At 40.1% G+C, this 13,879-nt stretch overlaps 1 protein-coding gene and 1 non-coding gene across 4 annotated transcripts in view; one reads left to right on the top strand and one right to left on the bottom strand.

Annotated features, from left to right (window-relative positions):
- PTPRG (protein tyrosine phosphatase receptor type G) overlaps nt 1-13,879 on the bottom strand; it is a 747,715-nt gene that overhangs the window by 447,381 nt on the left and 286,455 nt on the right. The window lies entirely within an intron of this gene.
- Nucleotides 252-324, top strand: TRNAE-UUC. The gene has a single exon. It is a non-coding gene; the product is annotated as a tRNA-Glu (tRNA).

Below are 13,879 nucleotides of genomic sequence, written 5' to 3' on the forward strand. Positions count from 1 at the left end.
CCTAATCTTTTACTGTACACTTGAGGCAAATAAGATTTTAAGGGGTTAAATGCCATATAGGATCACATATGGATTCCATAACTGGGGGGAATTAAAACTCTCCGCTAAGATACCTGGAGTATTTCCTAAAATACAAATTGGCCTGATGGCAGATAAAAACTAACCCAACAGGAGGGAAATGCTTTGCAACAGATTTTAATGAGCAAAATGCAATTGTATTCCGTCACTCTTTCAAAAGTCTGGGAGGGAATTCCTTGGTGGTACAGTGGGGAGGACTTGGCACTTTCACTGCCATGGGCCCAGGTTCAATTCCTGGTCAGAGAACTACAATTCTGCAAGCAGCGCAGTGGCCAAAAGTCAATGAATGGATGAATAAACCAACAAACAAATCAGAGTCTGGGAAACACTCACATTGTTAGCAATGATCTTTTAATACTAATTAGGGTTCCTTAGTCAAAGTTCAAAAAAGACCGTTCTTCTAGGTGACAATGTAAAAAAGTTTTCACAACATTTATTACATGATAATTCGAAGTACAAAAACCCCGTCAGCCTCTGCTTACGTCTTATCTTAATTCTGCCCCTAGAAGATTCTTTCAGTCTCATCTGAAAACACATAATGGATCTCTGGGTCTCCCAGGTGGCTCAGTGGTAAAGAATCCAACCTGTCAAGGCAGGAGATGCAAGAGATGTGGGTTCAATCCCTGGATAGGGAAGATACCCTGCAGGACGAAACTGCGACGCACTCCAGTATTCTTGCCTGGGAAATTCCATGGACAGGGGAACCTGGCAGGTTATAGTCCATGGGGTCACAAAGAGTCACACATGACTGTACATGCAGACAATGAATGTCAAAACCATTAGTGCATTCCAATCATGAGGATACACGGCAGAAACCTAAATAGTGTGATAAAACCCACCGGCATCGGCATGCGCTAACTGCCAGGACTGCCGAGGAGTGAACCCAGTCTCCAGAAGGAACGCCAAGCCAATGGCGTTTCCAGCCACATGTTCTCCTCTCCTCTTCCATCTCTAAATAACATCAGTCTACGCCTTCTTTTAAGGCTTATGAAAATCACTGCAACTGATCTGGGCTCACCTAGAGATGAAAATTACTTTGCCAATAGCAGAAAACAATACTTTCCACATAGATGACAACAAAGGCAAGCCTCTTCATTGACCCCTGCATCGTTTTCCTTTATCTGGAGGATTTCTCCAAAGCTTTGAAGACAAAGGACAACACTCCAGGAAAAGCACCATGGTGAGAAAGTCAAAGGCAGACCGCATCTTCTGCCCTCAAGGACTGACTCCGACACTGCTATCTTTGATCAGCGTCTTCGAAGGGTTTTGTTTGTGGGCCCCCAGTTTGACAAAAGCTTTGAAGAGTGATGTCTGTGCCAATTTGGGGGGCTCAATAAAAGCTGCTCATCGGAAACCCCGGAGAATGACAATTACAGCAAACAATCTGTCTTTGACACCTTAGGTCACTGAAACTATCATAATAAAAGCTGGTTTTCTAAAGGACCATTTTAAAATAGCTGTCCATGTTTTCTTCAGTTGGCGATAAGAAGAAACCACTTATTCATATACAGCAATTGGGGGGATTCACTACAAAGTCAGACTGAAGTAGAAAAAGCCACTACCAAACAAAAGGTGATTTATTGTATGAGTCTATTCATATAACATTTTGAAAATGTTCAAAACTTTAGAAATGGAGCTGTATTAGAGGTGGATAGGGATTGGAAGCTAGGAAGAAGGTAGGTGTGGGGATAAAAGGGCAATACCGGGGATCCTTGTGGGGTTGCAACTGTTGACTGTGGTGGTGGATACATAAACCTACAAAGGTGATAAAATCATGGAGGATGTTAATATGCACACACACTAACACACATTGTGCACACACATGCACGCACACACACACAAATGAATACAAGAAAATCTTATCACTAAATGTGACACAGGTATTGTTATCAATGTCAGTGTCCTGGGTGTACAATTACACATCAATTTTGCAAAATGTCACCAATGGAAGAAACTACAAATGCATGAAGTATCACTTACCTCAAAATTTTTTATTTAAAAACACCAGCTGTACCTCTAAGTCCTAGAAGGGGGAAAAAAAGCCTTTTTGCCCCCTTTGCTAAAGGCAAAGAAGGAATCATCTAAGAGTCTATGGCAGCAAAAATGGACAAGAGCAACTGTCAGCAAAATAAAATATGATGACTGGAGGACATGATAAAATTTAAGAGAAGGATTTCCTTCTCAGTCTAGCACTCATATCAACTCATTATGAGTTGACATCACTCATATCAACGATTTCAATTTCGCATCCTTACCTTGAGGCACAACTTTCATTCAGAAACAAGCATAGAATGTTTCCTCCTCTATTATCTCACCATCTTTAGAAACATGACAAAGCGATCATGCATGATTTTATGGATTGATGTACAAGTCAGAAAACCTCAGTGTCGTTCCAAAGTTTATGAAATTTTAAAAGGAAATGTGGGACTTCCCTGGTGATCCAGCGGTTGAGACTTTGCCTTTCAATGCAAGCGGTGCTGGTTTGATCCCTGATTGGGATGCTAGGATCCCAAATATCTTGCAGCCAAAAAAAAACAAAATAATATTCAAAAAAATTCAATAAAGACTTTAAAAATGGTTCACATTTTTAAAAAAATGATATGCTAGTTAACAAATGATATGCTCTATTGATCAAAACTAAGGACATAAGACAAGCTGTTGTTGGGTTCAGGTCATTAGTTCTTATAACTATTTCAATGTGCCTGCCATTCACCAGCTTCCCATTCTTATTTCCCTTATTTAAAAAACAAACAAAACAAGAGTCTTGAACAGCGACCACTTCATTGGTTGACAAGCAAACTCCTAGCAACCAAAACTATGGATTCCTTACCAGGGATTCAAGCAAGAAGCTCTCCTTTCATCAGATGTATACACAGCAGAGCTATGGGAAGAAGTATAATTTTATTTCATGATGACTCTGATTTTTCCTTATTGTGATATTCCATGATTTAAGATAAAAGGTAATTTTAAATCAAACCTGGTTTGAATCTCAGGTCTGTGATTCAGATAACACTGTAACATGAGCTATTTAATAATTTTCCCTGTGTCTCAATTTCCACATTCCTACAAAATTATTATATGGATTACAGTGAGACAATGCCCTGAAGGCCTTAATGCCTGGCACATAGTGGGTGCATAATAAATGATCAATTCTGATGATCAACAATTCCCAAGCATCTTTAAACATTCAAAACGTTAATACTGGAAATTCCCTGCCCATCCAGTGGTTGGGGCTCAACACTTTCACTGCTTAGGGCCCAGAGAACTAAGATCCCAGGAGCTATGAGGCTCATGTTAAAATATTCTTAATTATTTTGCAAAAGAAAACTATTGCTCTTTCTGAGAGTCTACATTAGACTAACCTGTTCCACTTCAAGTTTTTAAAAACCAACCCTTAAGTCATAAGACACCACCACAAAAATTTCAGTATTAATTCAGAAAATTTTTTGTCTCTACTTTCTTATTTTCTCATTATGACCTGCATATACAAAACAATGAAAGTCATGTTTGCTAAACCAGGAAAAGGAAAGAATAGTCTTTATTCTTAAGTTTATTAGTGAGCAGTTTATTAAAAGGAAGTGTGTAATGAGCTAGTCTATCATGCAAAATATATGTACCATGGTTATTATCTTTAAAATTGAATTTATAGTCAGATCCAATTACACACAACAGCATCATAATTAAAATTAAGGCTATTTTACTAGCATAAAAGGGGCATTAAGGTGCCGCAACTCAGCTAACCTCAACTGGCATCTCATGACATGTTTTCAACAGAAGCCACGTATTGTATTAGAGAGCTTCTTAACTCAAAATGCTAAAAGTGAGTAAAACTTCATTTATCTGTTTCAAAAATGAGACAGAATGCCTCATCTCATAGGGAAGACAAAAAATGTCTTTTTCTATACCACACTGAGAAAACACCTGACATATCAAAGCTAATTTGGTTTACTACCCATGACGATACAATCTTTTTATTATAAATACTATATTATTATAGGTTGGATTTTTCCCACTCAGTGGCCAATTTGTATTCATTTCCAGGAATAAATTTGGCTGTAGAAGCACTGCTAAAGTTGCATATCCTTTGAAAAGAAATAAAAGGAGTTGGTGATATTGCTAATAAAAATGGACTGAAATACATTTACTCATTCAACTATCTTCTCCATGAACTTTCTGAAGTAGCTTTTGGTAGTAGTGTGCCACCTATTGTTAAAAAACGAGCTTCTGTATTTGAAGATTTCCTATTTCTTTCTATAGGGAAGCAAAGCATCCCACTGTCTTTTTCAAGATAATGAGTGTTTATTTTCCTTCGTTCTTTCCTGTCACTTCCAACACCCGAAATACAAATGGTCTACAGAGAAACTAACCTTTTAAAAAATGTATTGCAACCCATTTCAAGCATGAATCAGTTTAACTCCGTGGCTATCATACAGGGGTGATCTTTTTCCCGGAGGAACCTGTCAATGTCTGGAGAGACTCACAGGATCCCTGAGGTGCAGGGATACTGGCTTCTAATAGGTAGAAGCTGGGGATGCTGGTAAAGCATTCTACAGTGCGCAGGACACCCCCTCACAAGGGAGAATTACCCAGCCCCAATACCCATAGCACTGATGTTGAGACACCCGGATTTAATTAAAACCAGTATATCCTCTCTTCCAAAGGCAAAAGAAAGCCATATACGATGGCAGAACAAAAAATAAAAAAGCCAATTTCACAAATCCAACATTCAACAGCAATGTAGTGAGTAACAGGGTTAAAATATTAGGAATTACATTATTCTTGTCAAGACTAGTATAAAGATACAATAACAACCCCCAGGAGCAGTTTATAATTCAAATGCTCATTAAAAAAAACAAACAAACAAACACTAAAGCACATGTTGGCCTACTGGTCCAAAATCCATGTAAGGAATAAGACCTCAACTTGACTTTGTGACTGGTCTCCCAAGCTGACTCTTGCAACCCTTTACTTGTAATAAGGGTTCTCAACTTTCAAGCCATACTTAAGAACCATCCTTGTCAGTGTGGCATGCTGGGGCACGGTGTATGGCATGTCTACCACAGTTGGTCGTCTCCACTCCCATTCATGGCAGGCATCATTAATTGATCAAAGTCTCAATTTTTCTTATGTGGTGCTCCAGTCCATGGAACTGGCGTGGGAGATGCATATCTGACATCCATGATGAGATATGATTTCAGGAGGACTGAGTTCAAGTCTTGCCTTGGTCACTGAAGAGCTGCATGAACTGAAAGTCACATAAGCTCTCTGGGTCTATTTCCTTTAATTATATAACATTCCTTAAGGAATCTTTAAGGAATCTTTTATTTGAATTTTAAATAAGATGTTACAATATAGCATTTCTGGAGTAATTAAGGTATTTTGCACTTCAACTGCAGAACTGCTAAATACTAAATGACTAAGGCTATGCAGATAGAGTAAAGAAGAAAGATTAGACACACAGAATAGGGGAGTAGCATGGGAACTGACCAGAAAATAAATGTACAATGGAAAAAGGGCATTATTTTCTAAAAAAATAAAGGAACAGCATTCAGTAATGGAGAAAACTCACTGGAATTAGATTCTTAAGACCTTACTTTGAGTAATCACGTCATAGAGCAGTAATATGTCTGTGACTCTATAAGATAAATAATTTAATCTCTCTGAGGTTTAGTGTCCACATAGACAAAAAGGGCTAATTGCAATTGCCCAGCCCTTCTCACAAGACTTTCTTTAAATTAATTACTGAACCTTCAAAAGGCCACGAAGAGCAGCATGAGTGAGTCATTTATGGACAATCCAAACTACGAAATATTACAGAGCTGCAAAGTGAATGAGTTCAAGTTGCTTGCAACAGACTGGAGAGATGTTCATAATATATATATGCTGCTGTGCTTAGCCACTCAATTGTGTCTGACTCTTTGCGACCCCATAGACTGCGGCCTGCCAGGCTCCTCTGCCCATGGGCATGCTCCAGGCAAGAATACTGAGTGGATTGCCATGCCTTCTTCCAGGGGATCTTCCAAACCCAGGGATCGAAGCCAGGTCTCCCACATTGCCGGCTGATTCTTTACTGTCTGAACTACCAGGGAAGCCCATATATATATATATATATATATGTATATGTATATATATACATAAAGCTAGTTGCAGAGAGATGTGTATACAACAATCCCATATTCATAAGCAATAAGGAAATGAATCAAAGATATGTGAATACATGTGTGTGCAGGCTATTAAAAAAAAAAAAAAAAAAGAAGTGTGAAAGACACATTCCAAAACATTTAGCACTGAGATTGGGGGAAGAAGGGTGGTAAAAAGAAAACTGAAATTGTGGGTTACATGGTGGGATTCACTTCAGATTTGTTCTTTGGGCTAGTTCTTATGCTGTAGCTTAAAAAGATAAATGTTTTTAATTTTCAATTACCTTCAACAATTCTTGAAAAGTCAGTCAGTTGCTGGCAGGAGCAGGGGGGAGTAGGAAAGGGAGAATGGATGCTTAATGGGTATGGAGTTTCCATCTGTGGTGATGAAAAAGTTCTGGAACTAGATAATGGTGCTGGCTGCACCACACCATGAATGAACTAAGCCCCTGAACTGCACAATTTTAAATTGTTTAAATGATAAATTTTATCTTAAATATATTTTTCAATTTAAAAACTCTTCTAGGTATTTTGGGGTGGGGGGGGGCGGTGCACAATGTACCTTGCAGGATCTTAGTTCCCTGACCAGGGATTGAACCTACAACCTCAGTGAAAGCATGGAGTCCCAACTGTTAAGACTGTCCAGGAATGGAATTTCCACAATTAAAAAATTCTTGATCTTCACATTCTGTGGAAGTAGAGAGACTGTGGTCACTAGAACCTCCACCATCTGATACTGAAGCAACCAAGGAAACAGTTACGGGAGGAAAGGAACTTTGTAAGTTCTTCTAGGAACAGAAAGAGGTGGAAACCCCGGTGAGACCAGAGGAATATTTAGATATTTGCTTACCTATAACTCACAGTAAGCCCAATCCCAGGCTCTACAACACCCGAAGATCCAGCAAGAGTCTCCCCTTAAGCTTCCTTGGTTTAATACTTGTCAATTCTGCCTCAGGTTCTCTGCTAACCCCCTGCCAGACACTGTTCAAACAACCCAAGGCATTTAACCTCAGCAAGATCCCTTTGTGAGGCTTGAAGCACTATTCAAACCAAGAACATGAGAAGTAAAAGAAATTATTATAATTACGTATGTTCTTTACTTTTAAAAGGCCTCGCCTGTCATATTACTGTAGCTCCCTGAGTAAAACATTACAGAACTCTCAGGTCTCCTTTAACATGAACTTCTTAACGCTCTTTCAAACTGAGCTTTGAAGCTGTAAATAGAAAACCAAAATAAAGGAAGTAAAATTCTGTAAGACTCCAAAGAGTCAGAGCATTCTAGGATACACTCTGCAAACCACCAGGCCTGGGCAAGAATCCTGTTGTTTTTAGAAAGATGAGAGCATCTCCATCTATACCATGAAAACAAGGAAGAGGTTAACTTCAAAAGGCTGATGTGTAAGTTGCAACGAGATGATCATAAAATCCGTGAATCTCAGAAAAGTCTGGGGGTGGGGGGCGGTGCAGAACAAAAACCCAGCAGAGAAGAACAACAAAAACAGTTCAGTGTCCACTGAAAGCTTTTCATCTTACTACTCTCATTGCCTAGGTGCTCATGTCAGTACGGACCAGAGAGTTTAGCAGTGTTTTAAGGGCCCTAAACATGGGTCTGGGCACAACACAGGCAACGAAAGCCTTGTTACCAAAACTGAGACCCGTACAGTGACTGTGCTCTCCTTCCAATGAGATGAAAACAAGAAAAAGCCAAATCATAGCCATCTTTAAAAAAAGAAATCCATACCTCTATACACCAGCAGCTCTCCCAGCTTCAGGAGAAAAATTAATGCAAATATTTGATTCGGTCAGCAAAGGGGGAAAAAGACTAGAACAAATGGAGTATCTAATCTGAAAAGTGTTAGATATGCATAAGGTAGATATGGGCTTCCCTGGTGGCTCAGACGCTAAATAATCTGCCTAGAATGCAGGAGACCTGGGTTTGATCATTGGGTTGGGAAGATCCCCTGGAGAAGGGAATGGAAACCCTTCTCCAGTATCCCTGCCTGGAGAATTCCATGGACAGAAGAGCCTGGTGGCCTACAGTTCACGGGGTCGCAAAGAGTCGGACGTGACCAAGCAACTAACCACTAAAGCCAATATACCTACGGCTAGTTTGGAAACCAGAAATACAGCAAGTCCCTCTCCACTGCTCTGACATTATTCCTCTTCTCTACACATCCCTCATCCTAGACTGTTAGGATATGTGGTTCTCCACAGAGTAATACTCTGACCTGGCAGCTGGTTTAAACCTCAGGTAAGTACTGACCACTGGGAATGATTATATACAGGACAAGACCGGTTTATGTCTTACCAATGTCTGTCCACTCAGAATAGCTCTTGATAAGTCTACACATTTTTAATGCCATAAATGTATGTGTGTATACATATATAAATACACACACACACACACATACATATAACATATAGTACACTAATACAGTCCCCCTAGTAGGGCAAGCTAAAACACACACACACACAGAGCAATTTAGTCTTTCAACTGTTATCCAAGGTTGTGGCCCCATCTTATACTCTCTGTACAGCACGCTTGGAAGAAAATCCACCATGACTGACCCTCAAGCAACGTCAAAATAATCCTCATGACAGTCCTTTGGAATTGACCAGAACAAGAGAAAGTCAGACCTCTTGGAAAAGCACAGTGGGCAACGTGTAAAACGCTCCTTTTCAAAGGGTATTTTTAGGAAATGGTGGTGGCAGAGAGAGAAAACAGAATATTTAGTATTTTCTTTTAAACATCTTACAAAGAAGGCTGTTAACACAGATGGTTTTGTTAAACTCTAAAACCAAGTCCCAAAATCATCAGAAATGTTCCCATCAACCAAAAGTATAGCCTCAGTTGTATCATTACTACATTTACTACCAAGTGCTGTGCAACAAACTATCTGAAAACTTGGTAACTTCAAAGCACTAACATTTATTACATCACAATTTCTGAGTGTCATCCCACCTACATAATCCCACTCATAAAATAGGAGACAATTAAGTGGCTCCAATTTACAATTATTATTTCTTAACCACACTTTCTAATTTTTTACTTTCAAAATTATGCCATCAAAGGACAAAAGAAAAGAACAAACTGAGCATGCTAGCTCTGCCAGAATCCCAATCAGAACATTTGTTTTCTATCATTTTAAATAAAGAATCACAGATCCAGCAAAAAGAGTCTAATAATTCCAAGCCACTTAATGCCAGTTCTCAGTCATTTAAAAATTCAAATGTATTACATGCACTTCATCTTAGTCTAATTCTTTGAAAATGTTTATTTCAAACAAGCAGTTCCCCAGCTATGCAAGTAAACAAGTATTAGATGTGAAAATCGAATGTGAAATGGTAGGTATTGATAACATAAGCTATAAAATATATTTGTCAAAACTAAATTGTTCTGTGTGTGTGTGGTATTCAATGGCAGCAGATAGGGTGTCTTCTGGCCACCTAGCATCTATGTTCTGCCTTTTGCTCAAAGTAGCTGGATTTCCTTCTGTGTACCTTTTTTTCTCCCAGCTAGGTCTTCTCTTGATGGGCCGTGCAAGCAGGATATACACCTTCTCCTACTCTAGGCCCATCATGCAACCAATGTCTTTTAGACACAGACATTTCAAGTAAGTCTAGAGCAGATTCATCCCAGAAATTATTACTTTTTGAGGGACTTTTTCACCTTTGCCAGAATTTTCACCAGGCCCCTTATCTTTCTGCAGTAAAGTCATCTTTCTTGAAGTTTAGCCAGAGTAGACTTCTGTTGCTTGCAACAGTGACTCGATGCAGCGCGAGTTATTTTCCTGTTACTTGTGGGCACGGTGGTGACGGCACGGAGCAGATGTGTACCAGCCAGGGCACTGCGCTCAGTGAGCGGGCAGAAAGAGCGACAGACACTGTCTGCGTTGTGAAAAGCCCGCCTTACATGGACCTGAGCTCACAGATGCTGTCAGCTCTTGAGAAACCTAGCGGCAGGCACCCACGGGAGCTCCTTTATCAGGCATCTTACAGGCAAGCAGAGCTGAGATCCACTTTTAAATGCATCCTATTTCACACAAAGGCACGTTTCACTTTGCAAACAGTCCCCCCAAACTGCTGAAAGATGGTGGTCTCATTTTTGCAGTGTTTACCAAAATTTTAAATGTGCCTCCCCAAAACAATAGCACATGTGTACAAGGGGGCAGGGTAGACAGATGTTCAGTCAATTTTCTTTCTTAATGTCAATAAAATAGAAACAATGTAAACATCAAGTAGTGGATAAGCAAATAAACCACCAGGAAACAGCCACAGTAAGAAAATATCTATGGAGCAGTTTAAAACATGAAGCAAACAAATATGAACCAATGTGGACAACATATGCAAGGCACAAACAGGGGGAAAAGATTTTAAAAGCATAATATTTACACAAACATACACAGAATCATACAGATTACACCTTCCACAGCTAAAAAAAAGATATTAAATATTTTCCAAAGAGATATGAGGACATTCACATAACACATTAAGAGCAAAACAGCAGTATTTACAAAACTGAGAGCTTTTCAGAGGAAGGACAAAAAGGGGGGCCTGGAATTAGGGAACGAATCAAGGAACGAGGTTTGTGCAAATCATTTCCATTTTTGTCACCAGTATATAACCATGTGTTGCTTACAATAATTAAAAACTAATCATAAAAGTATAGTAATCTGAAAAAGCTCAATTAAGCTATCAGAACGTTGCAGAAACAGACTCCAAATGTAAAAGGAGTTCCAACCACTATGGAAAGATGACTCTAGGCATGAAGACTTGAGGTCAGATAGTTCAGTAACCCCAATACTTCTGGAGTTGTCATGGGAATACCTTGCTGTTGTTGTTGAGCCTCTAAGTCGTGTCTGACTCTTTGTGACCCCCATGGACTATAGGTCACCAGGCTCTTCTGTCCATGGGATTTCCTAGGCAAGAACACTGGAGCGGATTGCCATGTCCTCCCCTTCAGGGGATCTTCCCAAACCAGGGATGGAACCGTGTCTCCTGTGTTATAGGTGGATTCTTTACTGCTGGGCCACCAGGGAAGCCTATGAGTATACCTACCATATGTCTTACGCAGAGTTTTGGCTACTGTATCTTCATAAAAAAAAAAAAAAATTCAGTGTCTAAGGACAGTCATTTTTTGCTTAATGTGTAAATGTCCCTCACATATCATGGCCTCCTATTTCACTGAGTTCATTCATTCTTTTCAATAACAATAAGCAGCTTCTGGGCATTAGGAAAGTCACAGCAAATTGTGTTCTCATCACTTATGCTACAGCATCCTGTTCTATTTCAAATCCATTTTCCAGGGAATGCTTTCAAATGGTTTAAATCATACCCCACTCCGTTCCCTCAACTACCCCTATCTTTTCGCTGCATTTCCAGTTTATAAAATAAAGCTCCGGAAAAATATTCATGAATTTCTCATGCAGCAGGTTCCAATACTTTATCCAGGTAAGAAATGTATAAATTGAACCATCCACCATTATGTTGATTTGAAAGCACTAATTGTGGCAGTGGTTTTCTAAAGAATGTTATCTATTTCCATCCTGTACAAATTTAGGAGAAACTGTGGTTTCCTGTTCCAGGGTGTTGTCCAAAAACCACTCTACAGAAGTCTGCAAAAATAATCCTTGGCGTTTTTTGTTTCAAGAGGAATACTTGGAGTGTTTCCCACTGAGAAAGGAAATGGGCTTGTTCCGACTGCAAAAAGGCCCCCATGTATTCCAAAGACTCCGAGAACAAACATAATTTTTAATTCAACAATACTTAATGGAGTTGCTTGTTCACAAGCTCTCTGGGAGTGGGGGGCTATGCTGTGATGTCGGATAAGCTTTCTGCTGATCGCGAGCCAGTGGATCTGTTCCGTGTATGTGCGTATTCAGTCGCTTCCAGTCATGTCCGACTCTTTGCAACCCTATGAACTGTAGCTCGCCAGGTTCCTCTGTCTGTGGGTTCTCCAGGCAAGAATACTGGAGTGGGCTACCATGTCCTCCTCCAGGGGAATCTTTCAGATCCAGGGATGGAACCCACATCTCCTGCACTGCAGGAGGCTTCTTCACCACTGAGCCACTGGGGAAGCCCTGTTATCTGTCATGAGACTTCCCTAAATGCCAGTTTCCTCATCTTGGTTTTAAGATAATTATTATAGCTGCCTCTTTAGAAGATTTATTGTTAAAGGTTAAAGTGAATGCCTTGAGCTGAGCAAAACGCCTGGCACACAGTACGGCATGATGATGGTTTTATATAACACACACACACATACATAGTTTTTTCCCCTAAATAGAGTAATAGATTGAGTATAGAACAACTCAAGAAAGAGAATACTGAGCTATTTAGGAAAGGGTATTACTTTACGTTCCATATTCATTATAGCAATGACTTCAACTTAACAAAAGCTATGAGAAAAGTGGCCTGAAATAACAAATGTAATATGAAAAGACAAAATAATTTTTCAAGACATTAGTTGTTATAAAAGGGATTTTAAAAATACACTGAAGTATCACCCCACTTTCAAAAGAACATCCTTAACTTGAAAAGGTGAAAAATGCAAACATTTCTCAGCATCTTCCTTTAATTCTGACTCATTGAAGGCCAAGTTTCCCAACAGAGGCATTTCGGGGTCGAAAGGAGCAGGTGGGAGATCAGGTACACAATCTGATTTCCCTGGATTAAGGACCTTCAGAGCTCTCCCAGCATCCAAGGCATAACCTCCTGAAAAGAGGGCACGGACTGCAGGAAGGATGGTGACTCTGCCCCACCAGAGGTCACAACCACTGCCAGTCAATTCAAATCCTCTCCAGGATGGAGGGCAGAGCCCACAGGGAAGATTTCACCTCTGCTCCAAGAAGGCTTTTCACTGCCAGCCCTACCCCCAGACAGGTTCTCAGGCACTCACTCGCCAGCCAAAGTAAAGGGGCCATGAGAATTTCACAGTATGTCCTCAGCCATGGCTGGGAACTAGGAAGGACTCCGTGACCCTTCCACATGGTGAAGCACTTATAAAACTGGAGCAGCAAACCCTCATCTGTCCAGTCTATTTACAGCTCATGGGAGGATTGGGGGGCGGGGAGGACAGGGAGACGCAAAGCATCTTGCAAACACTTATACAGTTGCAGAAGAAAACAAGGGGGGAAAGTAGAGCTGGATACAAAGGAAAGCTCTATATTTAGAATGCAATTATGTAAGAGTTTAACCAGGGAAGCAGAATCAGAAATTCATCCTGCACAGAAGACAAGGCTGCCTTGGCCGGTTTCTCCATCTCCCCCAGAACAGGAAGTCCCCATGAATACTTGGCTGTCTGACCAGCACAGATTTAAGAAGAGGTTTTTTTTTTTTTCTTCTTTTTTAACTTTTACATCACTTACATGCTTTGCCCTGAATTTTAGGACAAGGACCGTACTTCATATAACTCATTCAACCTTTCATACCTTGTTTTGTTTTTTTTTTTTGCTTAAACTATGAACAGCATGGAATCCCCTGAAGAGTACTACCCAAGAGCGCCTTCAGTAATGACAGCAACGCTCAGTGTCTTCACCATCCAATGCAGCAGCCACATGTGGCGACTCAGTGGAAGTGCCACTTGGAAGTGGCAAGTGAGATGAGTGTAACAAAGTATCGCAAAGTGGGTGGTCTTACTGCACATTAAGCATATATATAGACTC

This window comes from Cervus elaphus, chromosome 24, assembly GCF_910594005.1.
Source record: "Cervus elaphus chromosome 24, mCerEla1.1, whole genome shotgun sequence".
Classification (NCBI taxonomy): domain Eukaryota; kingdom Metazoa; phylum Chordata; class Mammalia; order Artiodactyla; family Cervidae; genus Cervus; species Cervus elaphus.